At 39.7% G+C, this 21,899-nt stretch overlaps 1 pseudogene; it reads left to right on the forward strand.

The window, feature by feature from the left end:
- The first annotated feature begins 282 nt into the window (after positions 1-282).
- LOC101593854 lies at positions 283-8,715 on the forward strand (annotated as a pseudogene).
- Positions 8,716-21,899: the final 13,184 nt, after the last annotated feature.

The raw sequence follows: 21,899 nt of genomic DNA on the forward strand, positions 1-21,899 counted from the left end.
GCACGCCTTTAATCCCGGCACTCAGGAGGCAGAGGCAGGAGGATCGCCGTGAGTTCAAGGCTACCCGGAGACTACATAGTGAATTTCAGGTCAGCCTGGGCTAAAGTGAAACCCTACCTCGAAAAACCAAAACCAAAACCAAAACCAAAACCAAAACCAAAACCAAAACCAAAACCAAAACCAAACCAAAACAAAACAAAACAGGGTAGCGGCGGGCCGGAGCGCGTGCGAGGGGCGGGGAGGGCGGCGGGGCCTCCGGGCAGAGCCGCGGGCTCAGGGCTCCGGGAAGCCATGGACGGCGAGAGGCTGCAGGAGGCGCTGGAGGATTTTGAGAAGAGAGGGAAAAAGGAACTTTGTCCTGTCCTGGATCAGTGTCTTTGTCATGTAGCCAAGACTGGAGAAACCACGATTCAGTGGTCCCAGTTTAAAGGCTCTTTCATTTTTAAACTGGAGAAAGTGATGGATGATTTTAGAACTTCAGCAGCAGAACCACGAGGGCCTCCCAATCCTAATGTTGAATATATTCCCTTTGATGAAATGAAAGAAAGAGAACTGAAGATCGTCACTGGATTTAATGGCATCCCTCTTACTGTTCAACGGCTCTGTGAATTGCTAACAGATCCGAGGAGAAACTATACAGGAACAGACACATTTCTCAGAGTAGAAAAGAATGTGATGGTTGTTAGCTGCGTTTGTCCTTCTTCAGAGAAAAATAGTTCCAACGGTTTAAATCAAATGAATGGAGTGCTGTTTCCTGGAAATTCACCAAGCTATACTGACAGATCGAATATCAATGGGCCAGGAACACCCAGGCCACTTCATCCACCAAAGGTTGCCTTGTCAGCCCCCTTGACCACGAACGGCTTGCCTGAGAGCCCAGACAGCAAAGAGTCAAGCCTACAGCAAAATGAAGAGAAAAATCACAGCGATTCTCCAACACCTGATGCGGGGGCGTCCTCGTTGAGCCCCGTAAAAATACACATACCGATGAGGATGCTGTGGAAGCCGAGGGGCGTGAGGTAAGAAGACAAAGAAGACGACGTCAGAGAGCTGGCCAGTCAGACGCCTCGGGAGAGCTCTTCAGAGGCAGAAGAAACAAGTTTCATCACCTCAGGGAAAGGACCAAGTACGTAGTTGCAGCAGACAGCACTGTATGGAAGATGATGAAGAGGACGATGAAGAGGAGGAAGAGTCTTTTGTGACGTCAAGAGAAATGATCCCAGAAAGGAACAATCAAGAAAAAGAAACTGAGGATGCCTTAGCTGTGAATGAAGAGACTTCTGAGGAAAGTAACCAGATGGAGGAATCTGACCTGCCCCAAGCTGAGGAAGATTTACATTCGGGAGCAACCTCCAGGTGCATGGGCCACTTTGTGCATCTGGCTTTACGTGGGTACTAGGGAGTATTGTGTCACAGAACAGACATTAATTGGGTAATTATTATTATTATTTTTAGAAATTGCAAAGGCCAAAATGCAATTATCTTTTATTTTTAAACTTTTATTTATCATATATATATATCTATATATATCGTATATATAGAGTGAGAGTGAGTGAGAGCAAGAGAGAGAGAGGGAGGGAGGGAGAGAGAGAGAGAGAGAGAGAGAGAGAGAGAGAGAGAGAGAGAATGGGCATGCTAGGGCCTTCAGCCACTGCAAACAAATTCCAGATGCTTTTACCATCTTGTGCATCTGGCTTATGTGGATCCTGGGAAATCAAACCTGGGTCATTTGGCTTTGCAGGCAATCACCTTAACTTCTAAGCCATCCCTCCAGCCCCATTTTTCTTTCTTTCTTTCTTTTTTTCTTTTTTTGGCTGATGTCTTCCTACGTTGTTCAGGAAAACCTTAAACTCCTAGGCTGAGTTGATCCTGTGGTCTCGGCTTCCTGGGCACTGGGATGGTAGGGTGTGAAGCTGCTCTGGTTTGTGCAGTGAAAAGTTGATTTGTTTACAGTGCCATGCTTTATATTGAGATAAGGAATTGGGGTTAGAAAGTGTAAAAGCTCCTGACTCCAAGTTATGTCCTGTATCGTAAAAGGCTTTTTATATTGGTAATGTTCCATACTGCATAGATTTTTGTACTGACACTGTAGTTTGTGTACTGTTTCAAGACCATAATTTGTATTACAGCTTCTGACCTGTACTGAAAAGCATCTTATATTTCTTCTTATAAAATTGATATAAATGACCTTCTGGCTCCATCAGTTCACCTTCAAGGGCCCTGCAGCATACTAACTCCATCTATCTGGGCCTTTTTGATGGTTGTCCAAAACAGAGTGTTTTTTGAGAGGTATAGCAAGGGGCAGCAGCCTTCCTGCAGGATGAAGGCTGAAGCAATTTGTGTCTTTTCTCAGAATAGGCTTTTGGCAGAATTGTCTAGTGAGGACTAGATGCCTCCATTCTTTACGGCCTTCTAATCTTAAGGTTAGTTATTAACACTTTAGTTCCCTCTAGTTTTCAGGGAAGGCTATTAACTCTTCAGTCTAGACTCTGGAAGGATAAGAAAGATTGGGAGGAACTGGAGATGAGAGGGACAGTTGGGGGAGGACTACACGGGACGGAGCAGGGGTGAAGAGCTCTCTCAGACTGTTTCCTGCTGGGCAGTGGATCTCTCGGGGTGTCCCATGCAGTCTGCTCAGGGGTTGATATTCAGTGGCCATGAAGAATTCAGTGACTCACTGTGAAGTGAAGGCATGTATTCTGCCTTAGAGGAATTCAGTGAGGCATCTCAGTATGCAAGGACCAAAAGAAAAGGCGAATATTATCATAATCAGGGGAATAAAGGACATGCCAGAGACAGGATAGGTTTAACTTGAAGGGAGTAGAGCTGTGAGTTGTTTTTTTTTTTTTTTTCAGCAACAGATAACTTAGCTGGTCACAGAGAGGTATCAGGTCATATACAGAAAAATGATATTATTGGCTATTAAAAAGGCCAAGATAGCCCAACAATATTATTGTCTCTGGATTCATACCATTTGTTTCTCCCCAGTTGCTGCAGTCCAGCCTTGAAGATCTAGTCACAAGGTGTGGCTTCTGAGCGCCTCAGCTTTTGGTTCTCCATTTGATTTTGTACCTTGCATACATAGCAGGCTGTGGTTCCACATGGATTTTCTGAACAGGCAAGGCGGCAGTTCTTCAGGAGAGTGATAATTATCTGAGCCATTAGGAGAGAAACTCCTATATCATATCAAATCCACTAGCAATTATGATCTGGTTCTTATCCATGTACGAGTTTTCTTGTATGAGGCATGACATTTACAGGGGACATGAATATTATATCTAAGGTTGAGAAATAATAACATAGGTAGAAGGTAATAAAACAGGGGTGCTATCTGTAAGAAAGAAGGAATTGTTAACTTGGATGGGGAGTTATATGGAATTTGTGAAAATATAAAGATTTGGTTTAGGTAAGATAGGAAGTATGAGAGACTAGTATTGAAGCAATATTTGGACTAGATGATAGAGATTAAGAGGTTTACTAATTTTGAAGTTTAGAGATGAAAAAGGCACCAGTACAACAGACACCAAAGAAATTCAGAAAATCATAACTACATACTTTAAGAATATATGTGCCTCTAAGTTTGAAAATCTGAAATAAATGGATGATTTCCTTGATTAATGTGATCTACCAAAATTAAATTAAAATGAGATAAACCATTTAAATAGACCTATAACAAGTAAGGAGATCTAAGCAGTTTTAAAAAGTCTCCCAACTAAAAAAAGTCCAGGCTTAGATTCCCTGGTGAATTTTACTAGACATTCATGGAAGAACTAACAGCACTGCTTCTCAAACTTTTCTATAAAACAGAAAAGGAAGGAATTCTACTGAACTCCTTCTATGAAGCCAGCATCACCCTGATACCAACTCAGATAAAGACAGAACAAACAAAGAAAATTACAGACCAATCTCCCTCATGAACATAGATGCAAAAATTCTCAACAAGATATCAGTAAACAGAATACAAAAATATATCTAAAAAAGCATTCTCTCCATACAAGTAGGCTTTATCCCAGAGATGCAGGGATGGTTCAAGATATGCAAACCAATAAATGTAATGCATTATATTAATGGATTGAATGACAAAAATCACATGATCATCTCAGTAGATGCAGAAAATGCATTTGACAAAATTCAACATCCCTTTATGATAAAAGTCCTACAGAAACTGGGAATAGATGGGACATATCTCAACATAATCAAGGCTATTTATGATAAACCTATAGCTATCACAATACTAAATGGGGAAAAACTTGAAACTTTTCTACCAACATCAAGAACAAAACAAGGGTGTCAACTATCCCCACTTTTATTTAATATAGTACTGGAAGTCTTAGCTATAGCAATAAGTGAAGAGACACACATAAATGGGATACAAATTGGAAAGGAAGAGATCAGGTTATCATTATTTGCCGATGACATGATTCTACACATAAAGGACCCAAAAGACTCTACCAGCAAACTGTTAGAGCTGCTAAACACTTTTAGCAATGTAGCTGGATACAAAGTAGGCACACAGAAATCAGTAGCCTTCCTACATACTAACAACAAACATGCTGAGGATGAAATCAGGGAATCATTCCCATTCACAATTGCCTCAAACAACAACAGCAACAAAACCCAAAAACAAAAACAAACCAACAGACGAAAAAAAAAAAAAAATCCAGCCAGGCTTGGCAGCGCACATCTTTAATCCCAGCACTCGGGAGGCAGAGGTAGGAGGATCACCATGAGTTCGAGGCCACCCTGAGACTACATAGTGAATTCCAGGTCAGCCTGAGCTAGAGTGAGACCCTACCTCTAAAATCCAAAATAAATATGAATAAAAAAAGGTACTTTGGATTAAACCTAAACAAGGAAGTGGTTCTCTACATTGAAAACTTTAGAACGCTGATGCAAAAAATTGCAGAAGACACTAGGAAATGGAAAGACATCCCATGTTCTTGGATTGGAAGTATCAATATTGTGAAAATGTCAATCTTACTAAAAATAATATATACATTTAATGCAATCTCCATCAAAATTCCAATGGCATTCTTTGCAGAAACAGAAAACACAATCTTAAAATTCATTTGGAAGCACAAAAAAACCTTGAATATCCAAAACAATTTATTTTATTCATTGCCAACTTCCATGATTGTAAACAATATCCCATGGTAATTCCCTCCCCGCCCACTTTCCCCTTTGAAACTCCACTCTCCATCATATCTCCTCCCCCTCTCAGTCTCTTTATTTTTTTTTCTTTTTTAATAAATTCCCTTTTTATTTATTTATTTATTTATTTATTTATTTATTTATTTATTTGAGAGTGACAGACACAGAGAGAAAGACAGATAGAGGGAGAGAGAGAGAGAATGGGCGCGCCAGGGCTTCCAGCCTCTGCAAACGAACTCCAGATGCGTGCGCCTCCTTGTGCATCTGGCTAACATGGGACCTGGGGAACCGAGCCTCGAACCGGGGTCCTTAGGCTTCACAGGCAAGCGCTTAACCGCTAAGCCATTTCTCCAGCCCACAGTCTCTTTATTTTGATGTCATGATCTTTTCTTCCTATCCAAGACAATTTTGAGCGACAAAAATAAGGCTGGTGGTATCACCATACCTGACTTTAACCTATGTTACAGGGTCATAGTAACAAAAATCAACATGGTACTGCCACAAAAACAGACATGTAGATCAATGGAACAGAAAACCTGGATGTAAGTCCAGGCAGCTACAGCCACCTGCTCTTTGACAAAATGCCAAAAATTCTCATTGGAGAAAAGACAGCTTCTTCAATAAATGGTGCTGGGAAAACTGGATATGTATATGTAGAATGAAGAAAATAGATCCTTATCTCTCTCCATGCAACAAGAATTAAGTTAAAAATTATCAAAGAACTTAATATCAGACCTGAAGCTCTGAAACGGACAGATGCTAAAGTAGGGGTTACCCTTCAACATACTAGCATAGGCAATGACTTTCTGAATATAACCCCAGTTGCTCAGGAAACAAAATCACTAATCACCCACTGGGACCTCATGAAATTACAAATCTTTTGTACAACAAAGGACACTGTGAATAGAGCAAAGAGGCAGTCTATAGCATGGGAGAAAATCTTTGCCAGCTATACATCTGATAGAGGATTAATATCTATGATATACAAAGAACTCAAAAAAAGTAAATAATAAGAAATCAAACAACCTAATTAAAAAATGGGCTAAGGAACTAAATAGAGTTCTCAAAAGAAGAAACACAGATGGCATGAAAACATCTAAAAAATATTCTACATATTTAGCCATCAGGAAAAAGCAAGTTAAAAGTACTTTGAGATTCCATTTCCCTCCTGCCACTATGGCTACCATCAAGAAACAGATGACAATAAATGCTGGCAAGGACACGGAAAATGAGGAACCCTTCTACACTGTTGGTGGGAATGTAAGCTGGTCCAGTCATTGTAGAAATCAGCTTGGAGGTTTCTGAGACAGCTAAAAATAGATTTACCATATGACCCAGCTATACCACTCCTAGGCATATATCCTAAGGACTCTTCTCACTACCTTAGAGGTACTTGAACATTCATATTGATTGCCACTCTATTCACAATAGTTAAGAAATGGAACCAACTTAGATGTCCCTCAACTGATGAGTGGACAATGAAGATGTTTTACATTTATACATTGGAGTTCCATTCAGTGGTAAAGAAAAATGAAATTATAAAATTTGCAAGGTAGTGGATGGACCTAGAAAGGATTATTCTTAATGAGGTAATCCAGGCTCAGAAAGCCAAGAACTGCATGTTCTCTCTCATATGTGGATCCTAGCTACAAATGTGTGGACTTGTATGTGAGTTGGAATAAAACTCAGTAGAAGAGGCTAGTAATCTAGAAAGTCAATTTAAGGGAGAGAGGAGAGGGAAGGACTTAAGGGGATGGTGATATATATATATATTGTTTAAGCGGGGTGAAAAGGCCTAAGTGAGGTCAAGGGAAGAGACTGAGTAAAGGAAAGGTGGAGTGGGGGAAGGCTCATCAAAATCTAAGAGGGTATGAAGAGGTGCTTTTCTGCTTTTTTCATTTTGGTGTTTTAAATGCCTCCTGTGTCACTGTTGGATCTCTTTCCCTATTCTGGGAAAAATTTCTTCTATGAGTTTGTTGAAAATACTTATACCTTTAGAGTGAAATTCTTCTTCTATCAAACCTGAATTCTTTTTTCTTTTTTTGAAGTAGGGTCTCACTGTAGCTCAGGCTGACCTGGAATTCACTATGGAGTCTCAGGGTGGCCTCGAACTCACACTGACCCTCTTACCTCTGCCTCCCAACGCTGGGACTAAAGGCGTGCTCCACCACGCCCCACTCCTGCATTCTTTTTTAAATCAACTAGTCTCTGATTTACTTTTTCTAAACTTTTTTTTTGAGGTAGGGTCTCACTCTAGCCCAGGCTGTGCTGGAATTCACTATGTAGTCTCAGGGTGGCCTTGAACTCATGGCAATCCTTCTACCTCTGCCTCCAAAATTCTGTGATTAAAGGCATGGGCCTGGCTATTTTAAACTTAAAAAACTTTTAAATGGAGATATTCCACAATTATAGACAATAAACCATGATAATTCCCTCTCCATCACCTCAGAAATCCACCCTCCTTCGTATCTCCTCCCCCTCTCAATTAGTGTCTCTTTTATTTTGATATCATTATTTTTTTCCTCCTATTATGAGAGTCTTGTGTAGGTAGTGTCTGTGAGGTCATGGATATCCAAGCCATTTTATGTCTGAAAGATTACATTGTAAGCAGTTCTACCCTTCCTTTGGCTCTTGAATTCTTTCTGTTCCCTGTTCTGCAATAGGCCTTGAGCCTTGGAAGGTGCGATAGAGATGTTTCAGTGCTGAGCACTCCTCTGTCACTTCTCAGCACTATGGTGCATTTTGAGTCTTCCCAGTGGTCACTGCTATCTGAAAAAAGAAGCTTCTCTAACCAGAAGTGAAAGTAGCATTAATATATGGGTATGAACATTAAGAAAAGTACTTACATGGCAGTTTGGTGAGCCTAATATACGCATTTAGCCAGACAACAGCAGACATTTCTCCCCTAGGGCTCATGACCTCCATAAGCTTTCAATTAGGTTATCAGTTACAGGTATGCATTCCCTCGGAGTGGGCCTCCAGTCCAATTAGAGAGAAGCTGGTTTCCTCCATAACAGATACATCAGTACTGCACCTTTGGGCTCATTTGGTCTGGCTGGCCAATCTTAAGGCATGCAATGTCTACTGTTGTTTAAAACTACTGGTGACTTACCTCTCCCACAAGTCTCCACGTAGCATAGCTTGTTCCAGCTTCCTGTCAGTTGATCCACAGGGAGGAGCTTTTCACCTCAGCACCAGCTTGATTTCTCCATGATCTTGCAGCTCAAGCATGTGGCGTTCTCAGCAATGAAGTACTACCATTTAATATTTGTGCGAAACCAAGAGCTCTGGCAATGGCCTATAATGTTTTGGAGGCATCAGGAAACTTCCTGCCTAATAACTCACTGGAAGGTATTCCATCTCTGGCACTGAAGTTTTTAATTTTTCTATTAACAATCTATGGCTTCTGGGTGTGCCATTATCCAAAAAAGTAGGCTTCCAAATGTCTTATTCATAACATCTTAAATTTTGATTAATCATCTTCCCACCCTTTCTTTACTCAATCTCTTCCCCTGACCTCATTTAGGCCATTCCACCCCCAGTAACCTGTTCATCTACATGTGACTCTCCTCCTTCCCTTGTAGCCCCTTTCTAGCTTGGTGGCCTCTGCTATTGACTTTTACTCCAACTCATATACAAATATAAACATTTTTAGCTATGATTCATATACATGATTCACATGTGGCATTTAATTTTCTGGGCCTGGGTTACCTCACTCAGTATAATCCTTTCCAGATCCATCCATTTCCATGCAAATTTCATTTTTATTTACTGCTGAATAGAACTCCATTGTATAAATGTACCACATCGCCCTTATCAAAACTGGGTCCTCTGGCTTTGCCAGCAAGCAACTTAACTGCAAAGCCATCTCTGCAGCCCACCTCTCCTACTTTTTCTCTAGCAGTTTCAGAGTTTGGTGTCTGATAGTGAGGTCTTTGATCCACTTGGACTTGATTCTTGTGCATGGAGAGACATAAGGATCTATTTTCATCCTTCTACATATAGATATTCAGTTTATCCAGCTGTATTTGTTAGAGAGGCTTTCTTTTCTTTAATCATATTTCTGGCATTTATGTAAATGAAGGAGATTTGTTGGTCTTTTTTCTTTTTAAAAATATTTTTATTTATTTATTTTTTAACTTTTTATTAGCATTTTCCATGATTATAAAAAAAAAATCCCACAGAAATTCCCTCCCTCCCCCCTATTTATTTATTTGAGAACAACAGACAGACAGAGAGAGAAAGAGGCAGTTAGAGAGAGAGAGAATGGGTGCATCAGGGCGTCCAGCCACTGCAATTGAACTCCAGACACGTGCACCCCCTTGTGCATCTGGATAACGTGGATAACGTGGGTCCTGGGGAATCGAGCCTCAAACAGGGGTCCTTAGGCTTTATAGGCAAGTGCTTAACCAGTAAGCCATCTCTCCAGCCCTGTGATTTTCTTTTTTTATTGTTGTGTCTTTATCTGATTTGGCTTCTTAGAAGGAGTTTGGTAGGATTCCTTCCTTTTCTATTTTATGAGATAGTTTGAGAAGCATTGGTGTTAGTTCTTCCATGGTCTGATAAAATTCTCCAGTGAAGCCACCTAGGCCTGGATAATTTTCATTTGGGAGTTTTTTTTTTTTTTTCTCAAGGTAGGGTCTTGGTCTAGCCCAGGCTAACCTGGAATTCATTGTGGAGACTCAGGGTGGCCTCGAACTCACAGCAATCCTCCTACCTCTGCCTCCCAAGTGCTGGGATTAAAGGCGTGCGACACCATGCCCGGTGATTTTTTTTTTTTATAACTGCTTTGATCTCAGTGCTTCTTATGGGCCTGTCTAAATGGTTTATATCATCTTGAATTAATTTTGGTAGGTCATACCAATCTAGGAAACGATCCATTTCATATTTTCAAACTTAGTGGAATATATGTTTTTAAAGCATATACTTATCATTTTCTGAATTTCATTGGTATCTATTTGTTTTTAAAATTTTTTTGTTTATGTTTATTTATTTGAAAGTGACAGACAGAGAAAGAGGCAGAGAGAGAGAGAGAGAGTGAGAGAGAGAATGGGCGCGCCAGGGCCTCCAGCCACTGCAAATGAACTCCAGACACATATGCCCCCTTGTGCATCTGGCTAACATGGGTCCTGGGGAATTGAGCCTCGAACCAGGGTCCTTAGGCTTCATAGGCAAGCGCTTAACCACTAAGCCATCTCTCTAGCCCTCACTGGTAGCTATTTTAATTTTTTTTTATTTAATTTTTTAAATTTTTATTTATTTATTTATTTGAGAGCGACAGACACAGAGAGACAGACAGATAGAGGAAGAGAGAGAGAATGGGCGCGCCAGGGCTTCCAGCCTCTGCAAACGAACTCCAGACGCGTGCGCCCCCTTGTGCATCTGGCTAATGTGGGACCTGGGGAACCGAGCCTCGAACCTGGGTCCTTAGGCTTCACAGGCAAGCGCTTAACTGCTAAGCCATCTCTCCAGCCCATTTGATAGCTATTTTAATGGCGAGTTTTTCATCTCTAATTTCATAAACGTGTGTCTTTTCTCTCTTTATTTTGGTTAGATTTGCTAAGTTTATCAATCTTGTTTATCCTTTCTAAGAACCAAATCTTTGTTTCATTGATTCTCTTTCTTTCTTTGGTTTCTATTTCATTAGTTTGTGTACTAATCTTTATTATTTCTTCCTGTCTACCGATTTTTGGTTTGCCTTGTCCTTTTCTTTCTAAAGCCTTACGGGGACGCATTAAGTTGTTTACTTGAGACCTTTATAATTTCTTTATATAGGCATTTAAAGGCATAAATTTTCCTCATAGGACTGTCTTCATTGTGTTCTGTAGGTTTCGGTATTGTGTTATTATTATCATTTGGTTTTATGAATTTTTATTTTCTTCTTGATTTATTCAATGACCCATTAATCATTCAATAGTGTACTGTTTAGTTTCCATGGCATAATAGTTTTTCTTGCTGTTGATTTGTAGTTTAATACCATTGTGATCACATAGAATACAAAGAATTATTTCAGTTTTCCTGTATTTATTAAGATTTGCTTTGTGTCCTAATATATGGTCTATTTTAGAGACTGTTCCATGTGCTGCTGAAAAGAATGCATATTCTGCAGGATTTGGATGAAATTTTCTGTATATATCTGTAGGTCCATTTGTTCTATGATGTTATTTAATCCAGTTGCTTCTCTGTTTATTTTTTGGCAGAATGACCTGTCTGTTGATGAGAATGGAGCGTTGAAGTCATCTACTACAATTGTGCTGTGACCTTAAGTCTAATCGTGTTTGTTTAATGAAATTGGGAGCACCCATGTTAGGTGTGTGCATGTTTAGAGTTGTAATGTCCTCCCATTAAGTTGTTCCTTTAATCAATATAAAGTGACCTTCTTTATCTTTCCTCACCAATGTTGATTTGAATTCTCTTCTGTCAGATATTAGGATAGCAAGCATTACTTGCTTGTTTCCTAGACCCATTTGCTTGAAATACCATTTTGGATCCTTTCTGTCTTTTATGGAGAGGTGAGTTTCTTAGAGGGAACAAACAGAAGGATCCAGTCTTTTAATCTAGTCTGCAGGCCTGTGTCTTTTGGTTGGGGCATCGAGGTCATCTAGCTGATATGTGAGGGGTCATTCATCTCTCTCTTTTTAAAATTTTTTTATTTATTTAATTTTTATTAACATTTTCTATGATTATAAAAAAATATCCCATGGTAATACCCTCCCCCCCCCCACTTTCCCCTTTGAAATTCCATTCTCCATCATATCCCCTCCCCATCTCAATCATTGTACTTACATATATACAATACCAACCTATTAAGTATCCTCCTCCCTTCCTTTCTCTTCCCTTTATATCTCCTTTTGGTCGTTCATCTCTTGAAGAGGACTCAGCTATCTTTCCTTGTCTTGTTGATAGATTTGGGTGGCCTTTGCTCTCGCTGGCTTCTGATTTCACCCCCATAGTGGTTACAATTCTGCCATCTTGACTGGAAGTCTCTCTTTGATTTCTTTAAACATACTTATAATCATTCTTTTGAATTCTTTCACATTTTATCTAAGCCAGTCTCAATGGAGGTCATTTCTGTTGGATTTATAACTTTTGGAGGAATTATATTGTCTTGATGTTTTTTGTCTCTTATATTTTTGTGTCTCTTATATTATAATGTAGAGACTTTTGCATCTTGAGTTATTTCAATGCTTGGGTTTTCTACTTCTCCACTATATTCTTAGACATACAAATCAGAAGTTATATCTTGCTGAAGGTTCCAGGTGTTGCTTCTATATTACTCCCAGTGTGACAGTAGAAGTGTCTCTTAGTCTTTTTTTTAAAATATTTTATTTGGGCTGGGAGATGGCTTAGTGGTTAAGGCACTTGCCTGTGAAGCCAAAGGACCTAGGTTTGATTCCTCAGGACCCTCGTAAGCAAGATGCACAAGGTGACACATGCGTCTGGAGTTTGTTTGCAGCATCTGGAGTCTCTGGGGTGCCCATTCTTTCTCTTTCTCAAATAAATAAAAATAAAATAAAAAATATTAAAATATTTTATTTATTTACTTGAGAGAGGAAGAAAGAGAGAGAGGGGGAGAGAGATAATGTGTGCGTCAGGGCCTCCAGCCACTGCAAAACTCCAGATGTATGCACCCCCTTGTGCATCTAGCTTACATGGGTCCTGGGGAATTGAACCTCGGTCCTTTGGATTTGCAGGCAAGTACTTTAACAGCTAAGCCATCTCTCCAGCCCTCTATCTTTTTTTTGTTATTGTTTTTATGTATTTATTTGATAGAGAAAGGGGGAGAGAGAGAGAGAGAGACAGACAGACAGACAGACAGACAGAATGGGCACACCAGACCCTCCAGCCACTACTGGCTAACGTGGATCCTGGGGAATTGAACCTGGATCTTTGGCTTTGCAGGCAAAGCCATCCCTCCAGCCCAACCCGGTCATCTTTAAGCTTTGCAGGAAAGTGCTTTAACTGCAGAGCCATCTTTCCAGCCCTACTTTTAATTTTTGTTTCTCAATTTTTATTAACATTTTCCATGATTATAAAAAATATCCTATGGTAACACCCCCCCAACTTTCCCCTTTGAAATTCCATTCTCCATCCCCATTCCATATCTCCCCCCCATCTCAATCAGTCTCTCATTTATTTTGATGTCATGATCTTTTCCTCCTCTTATGATGGTCTTGTGTAGGTAGTGTCAGGCACTGTGAGACCATGGATAGCCAGGCCATTTTATGTCTGGAGGGAGCACGTTGTAAGGAGTCCTACCCTTCGGCTCTTATATTCTTTCCACCACCTCTTCTGCATTGGACCCCGAGCCTTGAAGGTGTGATCGAGATACTCAGTACTACAGTCACTTCTTTCCAGCACTATGGTACCTTCTGAGTCATCCCAAGGTCACTGCCATCTGAAAAGAGAAGATTCTCTACCCAAAGTGAGAGTAGCGTTAACATAAGCATATAAATATTAAGAGAAGTGCTTACTGGGCAGTTTGATAAGCATAGTATATATTTCTCAGACATCAGCAGATGTTACACCCCTAGGGCTCATGACTACTCCTGCTTTAACTTTTCAGTATCAGGGATGTGTTTCCCCCCATGGAGCAGGCCTCCAGTCCAATTGGAGGGCAGCTAGTTTCCACCATGACAGACGTGCCACTATTGCACCCGTTGGCTCATTTGGCCTGGCTGGCCAATTATAAGGCTTGCAGTGTCCACTATTGAGTATCTTCACTGGTGGTAACTCTTTCTCCCATTGAACTACATGTAGAATGGCTTCTTCCAGCTGTCTGTCAGCTGGTCTACATGAAGGAGGTTATCAGCTCAGTTCCAGCAGGATTTCTCAGTGGCCTTGCCGCCCAAGTATGTGGAGTCTTTAGCAATAGGGTCTTACCATCTATTCCTGGTGGGAAACCAAGGGCCTTGGCAATGGCCTATAATGTTTTGAGGGCAACAGGGACTTCCCTGGCCAACAACTCACTGGAAGGTATCCCATCCCTGGCACTGAAAAATTTCTAACAACGATCTATGGCTCCTGAATGTTCCATTGTCCGAAACCAGAGGATTCCATTTGATTTATTTGCATCCTCTTAGATTTTGATTAGCCCTCCCTCCACCTTTCCTTTACTCACTCTCTTTCCCTGACCTCACTTTGCAGCCCTCTATTTTTTAATAAATAAAACTTTATTCTATTTATTTATTTGAGAGAGACAGGGGAGAGAAGAAGGCAGTGAGAGAGAGTGAGAAAGAGAGAGAGAGGGAATTTTTTTTTGGAGATAAGGTCTCACTCTAGCCCAAACTGATCTGGAATTCACTAAGTAGTTTCAGGCTGGCCTCAAACTCCGTGATCCTCCTACTTCTACCTCTGGAGTGCTGGAATTAAGTGTGTGTCACCACACACTCCTGGTTGTATTTCTTTATATATTCATTTACAAGCAGAGAGACATAGGAATGAGAGAGAATGGGCATGTCAGGGCCTCTAGATGTGGCCAGCAAACTCCAGATCTCCAGATCCATGTGCCACTAGCTTTATGTGGGTACAGGGGAATCAAACAGGGTTGTTAGTCTTTGCAGGCAAGTGCCTTAACTGCTGAGCCATCTGTCCAGTCCTCCTGGTCTTGTTTTTTGACCCACTCTCCGAGGGTGATTTTGTGGCTTGAGCTTTCCTGCCTTGCTTTCCGCATGTACTACTCTGGAGGTGTGAGGGGAGTTTTTCTCTATCTCCCTTGGCTGGGAAGGGGTAGAATTTCTTTTGACTTGTGCCTTCCTGCTTGCCTTCCCTCTGGATCCTAACTGCCCCTAACATTAACCTTATCATGTAAAATTTATCCTCCTCTGAGTCTGACTTTCCAATTCTTTACTATTTTGGACAAGGACCCAAATGTTGGAGTCCATGGGCCTGGGATCTCCTTCATCTTTGTGATATCTAATCCCTCCCTGGACCCAAAATCTTACACCACTCCTGAATGCTGGGGGTAAAGGTGTGTGCCATCACATTTTAAATCCAATTTTAACTGAGAAAACCTGTACATATTTATGGTATACAACAAACATTTAGAATGAATAAGTCAAGCAATGTATCACCTTATATACTGCGATGAAAACATTTATCATTCCACTAGCAATTTTCAAGTGCATAGTTTCCTATTGTTAGTAATAGTCACTATGTTTCACAGTTGATCTTGAATAGTGATCTCCTCTTTTATTTATTTTTTTTGCTGAAGCTTGTACTCTTTTAGTGAAGTCTCCCCCAGCCCTGGCAACCACGATTTTACTCTCTGCTTCTATGAATCTGACGTGTGTGTGTGTGTGTGTGTGTGTGTGTGTGTGTGTGTGTAGGGTCTCAGTGTAGTCCAGGCTGACCTGGAATTTACTCTGTAGACTTAGGGTGGCCTTGAACTCACAGTGATCTTCCTACCTCTGCCTCCTGAGTGCTGGGATTGAAAGTGTGCAACCACCATGCCTGGCCCAGTCTGACTTCTTAAGATTTTATACTGTATTTTTATTTTTATTTATTTCTTTTAATTTTGTTTGTTTTGTTTTTTTGAGGTGGGGTGTCATTGTAGCTCAGGATGACCTGGAATTCACTATGCAGTCTCAGGATGGCCTCCAACTCATGGTGATCCTCCTACCTTTGCCTCCCGAGTGCTGCAATTAAAGGTTTGTGCCACACCGATGCCATAGCAGTAAAGGGTCAACAAAGGTTGTGAAGACTAGAACCAAGATATCTCTACATATATTTTAAATATCTGTCTTACAGTATAGTATAGTCATAATCTTCAATAAAATGATGGTATGCTATAGTGGATGTAACACTTCCAACACTTCAAATAATTTAGTGATCTCACGTGACTTTAACTGTGCCATAGTTTTTTTTTTTTAATCTTTAAAGGGGAAATGATGGATGAAATTTTTTTCTGGTTAATTCCAGTACCAAAAATAAATGACAGACTTAAGATTTTTATTCAAGAGCACTATGGTAAATTTATTCCCTATAGAATTAGGGAAACATCCAGATATATGTAATTGTGTCATAATTCTGTAAGAGGTGAGCTGAGTAGTAAGTGCTCTGGGATCATCTCTCCAAGCTCTGTTGTACATCTTCCTGATGCCGAGAGCTCTCTTTTGTTTCAAAGATCAGCATTCCGCTAGTAAACAGAACATTTTCATTAAATTGAAAGACAGGCTTATTTTACACTTATATTGTAAACCCAAGACTTCTGCTTTCCAACATTTTCATTTAAAAATGTATATATAGTTATGTTATGGGATAAGGGTAGGGCCCACAATGGAATGACAAACATATGCAATTTGTTCATCAGATTTTTTTTTTTTTTTTTTGAGCCAGGGTCTCACTCTGGCCCAGGCTGGCCTGGAATTAACTATATAGTCTCAGGGTGGCCTTGAACTCTCGGTGATTCTCCTACCGTTGCCTCCCAAGTGATGGGAATAAAGGCGTGTACCACCACGCATGGCTTCATCAGAAATTTTATAGTATATCACCACTGTCAAATTATGAAAGCATTCAGAATTTGATTCACTTAAAATTTACTAATTCTTGCCATATATATACGCTAAGATTTGTTTTCCTATAAGCTATGACTCCTTAAATGTTACTATAATCTTGAAAAAATGCTATCTTAATTTTACTGTGCCAAACTAATTTTCATATTTACTCACTCAGTAAGAATGTTGTTAAGGTTTAGTAATTCTTTTTGTTACAGCTTATAAAATATAAGTAATACTTTCATATTTTAAATTACCTGATTATGTCTTTCTGTAACTGGCAAGTATTCTACTGGAAAGCATCTTTAATTTCATCTTATATATGTGATAAAAAATACAATCTGTTACAGAGTACTTTTGAAAGGAATTGAATTTTATCTTAAGCATGTCTTTATATTCAGTTTAATGTGCTTCAACAAAATATACAATTAATAACTTGTTTAATATACACAATACCAAAGAGGTGTCTATTGTGCATGGGTTATCTAATCATTATGGGGACATAACTACCCTTTTGCACTATTTTAGTATAGAGAATGTATTTAGCATATTTGAATATGCATTAAACAAATTAAAAAATTTTGCAGATCATGATTAAAAAAAAAAAAAAAAGGTTTGCGCCACCATGCCCAGCCTCAATGTTTTCTTTTGGGAAAATGTTTAAATCTTACTAATCTTTCAATGCTTTTACATTCATCCTAGCTCTTTCATTATGTGTCTCTTGTGGGCAGCATAGGTGGTGAGGTCCTTTTTGGTTTGTAGTCCTGTGTCTCATATTTGTAACATATAAACTGCTATATAGTAGGATCTTGTTTTTTGTAAGTTTTATTAATATTGTAGTCTTTTAAAATATTTTATTTTTATTTATTTATGAGGGATCAAGAGATAGAGATAGAGAGAATGAGAATGGTCACATCCAGGCCTCTAGCCACTGCAATTGAACTCCAGATTCATGGGTCACCATGTACATCTGGCTTACATGGGTTCTGGAGAAATTGAACCTGGATCCTGAGGCTTTGCAGAGCAAGTGTTTTAACTGGTAAATCATCTCTCTTGCCTTAATATTGTAATCTTATAACATATCTTTTAATTTGGAAGAATTAGCTTATATTTAATGTTATTGTTGATATGGTTGTGTTTAGGTTGATTATCTTGCTATTAACTTTTATTTTTCTGTTGTTTCTTTTTTCTGCTTTCTTTTGGGCCGTTGAAAATTTTTTTTTAAATTTTTTTGTTCATTTTTATTTATTTGTTTGAGAGTGACAGACAGAGAGAGGAAGAGACAGGTAGAGAAAGAGAGAGAGAGAGAATGGGCGCGCTGGGGCCTCCAGACACATGCACCCCCTTGTGCATCTGGCTAATGTGGGTCCTGGGGAATCAAACCTCAAACCGGGATCCTTAGGCTTCACAGGCAAGCGCTTAACCGCTAAGCCATCTCTCCAGCCCTGAAAATTTTTTTTTAGTTTTGTGTTTCTATTATTGGCTTCTATACTTCTTCTTCTAGTAATTGCTCTAGTACTAACAATAATTTTTAATTTACCATTGTTAATCTTGTATTTTTCACATTTCAAAATTCTTACTAGGGAAGAAAAATTTTTAAAAAGGTCCCTTTATTATTATTTTTGTTATTACTCTCCATCCATTTCTGGCCACTGTCCTTTTCATATTGAATGCTTAGTGGAAATTTTTGTGCATGAGTTGCAATAAAATGTGTCAATACTAAGAAGTTTCTAGAAACTAAAAGTAGATAGAAAACCTTATTCTTCTCTCTTGCCTTTTAGGACTTACAATCTTGAATAAGGGAGAAGGATATTTTAAATTCTCATTGAGTGATATTATCTTACAGATTCCTCTTTTGAAACATTATTATCCTAAAGTGCCTTTGCTATATATAACCATTGCTTTGGGACTTATTTGGAAAGTATTCTGTTTAAAGATAACCTTATGATGACAAAAGAAATCAGATACTGGGTTGGTCATTGTCTCTCATCTGTTATATTCTACTTTGTGATGCTGGGGCTGGGAATCCACACTAGGGGTCGCCAAAGGCTTTTGTACAGGGCTAGGTAGTAAATACTTTACACTCCTTCCACTGCTCTCATTCTCTTCTCCCATCCTCCCTCTCTCCCTTTTGCTCTTGCTGCTATACAATTCTTTAAAAATGTTCATACCATCCTTAGCTTGAAATCCATACAGCAGGTTGCCAAGTGGGTTTGGACCTCAGGCAGTAGTTGCTAACTCCTGATCTGAACCTTTGTTTTTAGCAGACATCTGTCTCCTGCCAGTAGGAGACATAGAAAAAGTTAAAAGGATTATTACTATAAAAATTCAGTGCCAGGGATGGGATACCTTCCAGTGAGTTGTTGGCCATGGAGGTCCCTAGTACTCTCTAAAACATTAAAGACCATTGCCAAATAATAGATGGTAAGACCCTATTGTTGAAGACTCCACATACTTGGGCTGCAAGGTCACTGAGAAATCCTGCTGGAACTAAGCTGAGAACCTCCTCCATGTAGACCAGCTGACAGAAAGCTGGAAAAAGCTATGCTGCATGCAGTTCCATGGGAGAGAGAGAAATCACCAGTGGAGATAAACAACAGTGGACAATGCAAGCCTTAAATTTGGCCAGCCAGGCCAAATGAGCCAACAGGTAAAATAGTGGCATGTCTGTTATGGGGGAAACCAACTGCTTTCTGATTGGACTGGAGGCCTGCTCCATGGGAGGGAATATATACCTGTAACTGATAACCTATGATAAGGGAAGTTATGAGCCTTAGGGGTGTAAATCTGCTGGTGTCTGCCTAAATGTATGTACTGTGCTCTCCAAACTGCCCAGTAAGCACTTCTCTTAATGTTCATACTCATATATTAATGCTACTCTCACTTTTGGTTAGAGAAGCTTCTCTTTCCAGATGGCAGTGACCTTGGGATGACTCAGAAGGCACCATAGTGCTGGGAAGCAGTGACAGAGGTGCTCAGCACTGAAATATCTCTATCACACCTTCCATGGCTCAGGGTCCATTGTGGAAGAGGTGGCGGAAAGAATGTAAGAGCCAAAGGAAGGGTAGGACTCCTTACAATATGCTCCTCCAGACACAAAATGGCCTGGACATCCATGACCTCACAGTGCCTGACACTACCTACACAAGACCTTCATAAGAGGAGGAAAAGATCATGACATCAAAATAAAAGAGAGACTGATTGAGAAGGGGAAGGGGTATGATAGAGAGTGGAGTTGCAAAGGGGAAAGTGGGAAGGAAGGGAATTATCATGGTTTATTGTCTATAATTATGGAAATTGTCAATAAAAACCTTAAAAAATAAGAAAAGAAAAATGAAAAGGCCTAAAGAGTGAGAAGGGATGAATGGACTTATTCCCCTCTTTACTTCCTGGGCCTATCATCACCATCTGCACTCCATGTTGTTTTTGTTTCAACTGATGCAAATTTTAAGCTCTATTCTCATGAAACCAGCCACATCATGTGCTATCTGACGTAGCAGGGCTAAGGGAGCAGTAAGTCCTCTGTGGTGTGACTGTCCAGGGCTCCTCCTCTAAGCTTTTCGAGCCCAGTAGCTCGATTGGCCGTAGTGCTTTCTTGGTGCTTCTTTTTGCCTTTTCTGTGCTTTAGTACATATTTGGCTTTATTTAGTACATATTTTCTGATATTAAATTCTGTACGGCAATATCTGATGCAATTTCTGTCTACACTCTGACTTTACACTTATTTTTCTGTGTTTTAAATTATTTGTGTGTGCATGTATATGATGTGTGTGTTTATGGACAATGTTGGGGTGTTTTTTTTCTTTCTGTAGCCCTCTTAAGACAGCCTGTTGCTGCTACTTACAAGCTTCCAGATTTTCTTGGCAACGCCTCTCACTGCAGTGGATGTATTGAGATTACAGATACATGCCTCACTTTGCATGCAGAAAATCAAACTTGGGATATCAGGCTTGTAAGCAAGCACCTTTAACCACTGTACTCTGACTTTTAAAATTACTATTTTAGAGAGAGATGTGTGTGTGTGTGTGTGTGTGTGTGTGAGAGAGAGAGAGAGAGAGAGAGGGAATTGGTGCTCCAGGGCCTCAGCCACTGAAATCAAATTCCAGACACTTGCGCCACCTAGTGGGCATTGCAACTTTGTGCTTGCCTCACCTTTGTGTATCTGGCTTATGTGGGATCTGGAGAGTTGAACATGGGTCCTTAGGCTTCACAGGCAAGCGCCTTAAACGCTAAGTCATCTCCCCAGCCCTGCACTCTGACTTTTAAAGTTCTATTTGTGAGTTTTAAAATGGATTTCAAGGAGAATCATCTAAGGCATGAGTAGAGTGGTGAGGGCTGTATAACTTGTGTATTGTTAACCAGACTCCTTACTGAATTATGTAGTGCAAGTAATAGGATTCTAGGTTTGAAAATTTTTAGAGAAAATTAAATGGTTTATCTTACAATGTCACACCTAAACTTTCCTTTTTGTTTTTGTTTTTCTAGGTAAGGTCTCACTCTAGCTCAAGCTGACCTGGAATTCACTCTGTAGTCTCAGGGTGGCCTCAAACTCAAGGAAATCCTCCTACCTCTGCATCCTGAGTGCTGGGATTAAAGGCATGTGCCACCATGCCTGGCTCTCCTTTTTAAATCTATTTTATATTTCTTTTAAAGGATTAAGACTCTAACTTGCTGAAAAATCAGATTTTATGTGTTATAGACTATTTCATAATTTTTAGGTGTATTATTATTATTATTGTTTTTTTGAGGCAGGGTCTCACTCTAGCCCAGGCTGACCTGAAATTCACTATGTAATCTTAGGGTGACCTCGAACTCATGGTGATCCACCTACCTCTGCCTCCCAAGTGCTGAGGTTTATCATTTTTATAGAGTATATTTAAAACTTTAACCTTATTTTTAGTTTGAAACTAAAAGTCATTACAGTTTTTTTAATCCACAACATATATTTTCCATTTATTTAACATCCTATAGTTACTTTTAATGTTATATTTTCAGTATTGTAGACGTTTTAGTGTGAAAAACTTTATTTGTAGCCTTGTCATAGAGTAAGTTAAAAGGTTGTAATTCTGAACACCTCTCTTTGTCTTTTTCGGGACACAATCAGTGTGAAGTCCTCTAGCAGTCTGGAACCCAAACTTTTTTTTTATTGACAACTTCTATAATTATAGACAATAACCCATGGTAATTCCCTCTCCCCCCCCACTTTCCCCTTTGCAACTCCACTTTCTATCATACATTTTCACCTTTCAATCA

Source organism: Jaculus jaculus, chromosome 18, assembly GCF_020740685.1.
Source record: "Jaculus jaculus isolate mJacJac1 chromosome 18, mJacJac1.mat.Y.cur, whole genome shotgun sequence".
NCBI classification, from domain to species: Eukaryota; Metazoa; Chordata; class Mammalia; order Rodentia; family Dipodidae; genus Jaculus; species Jaculus jaculus.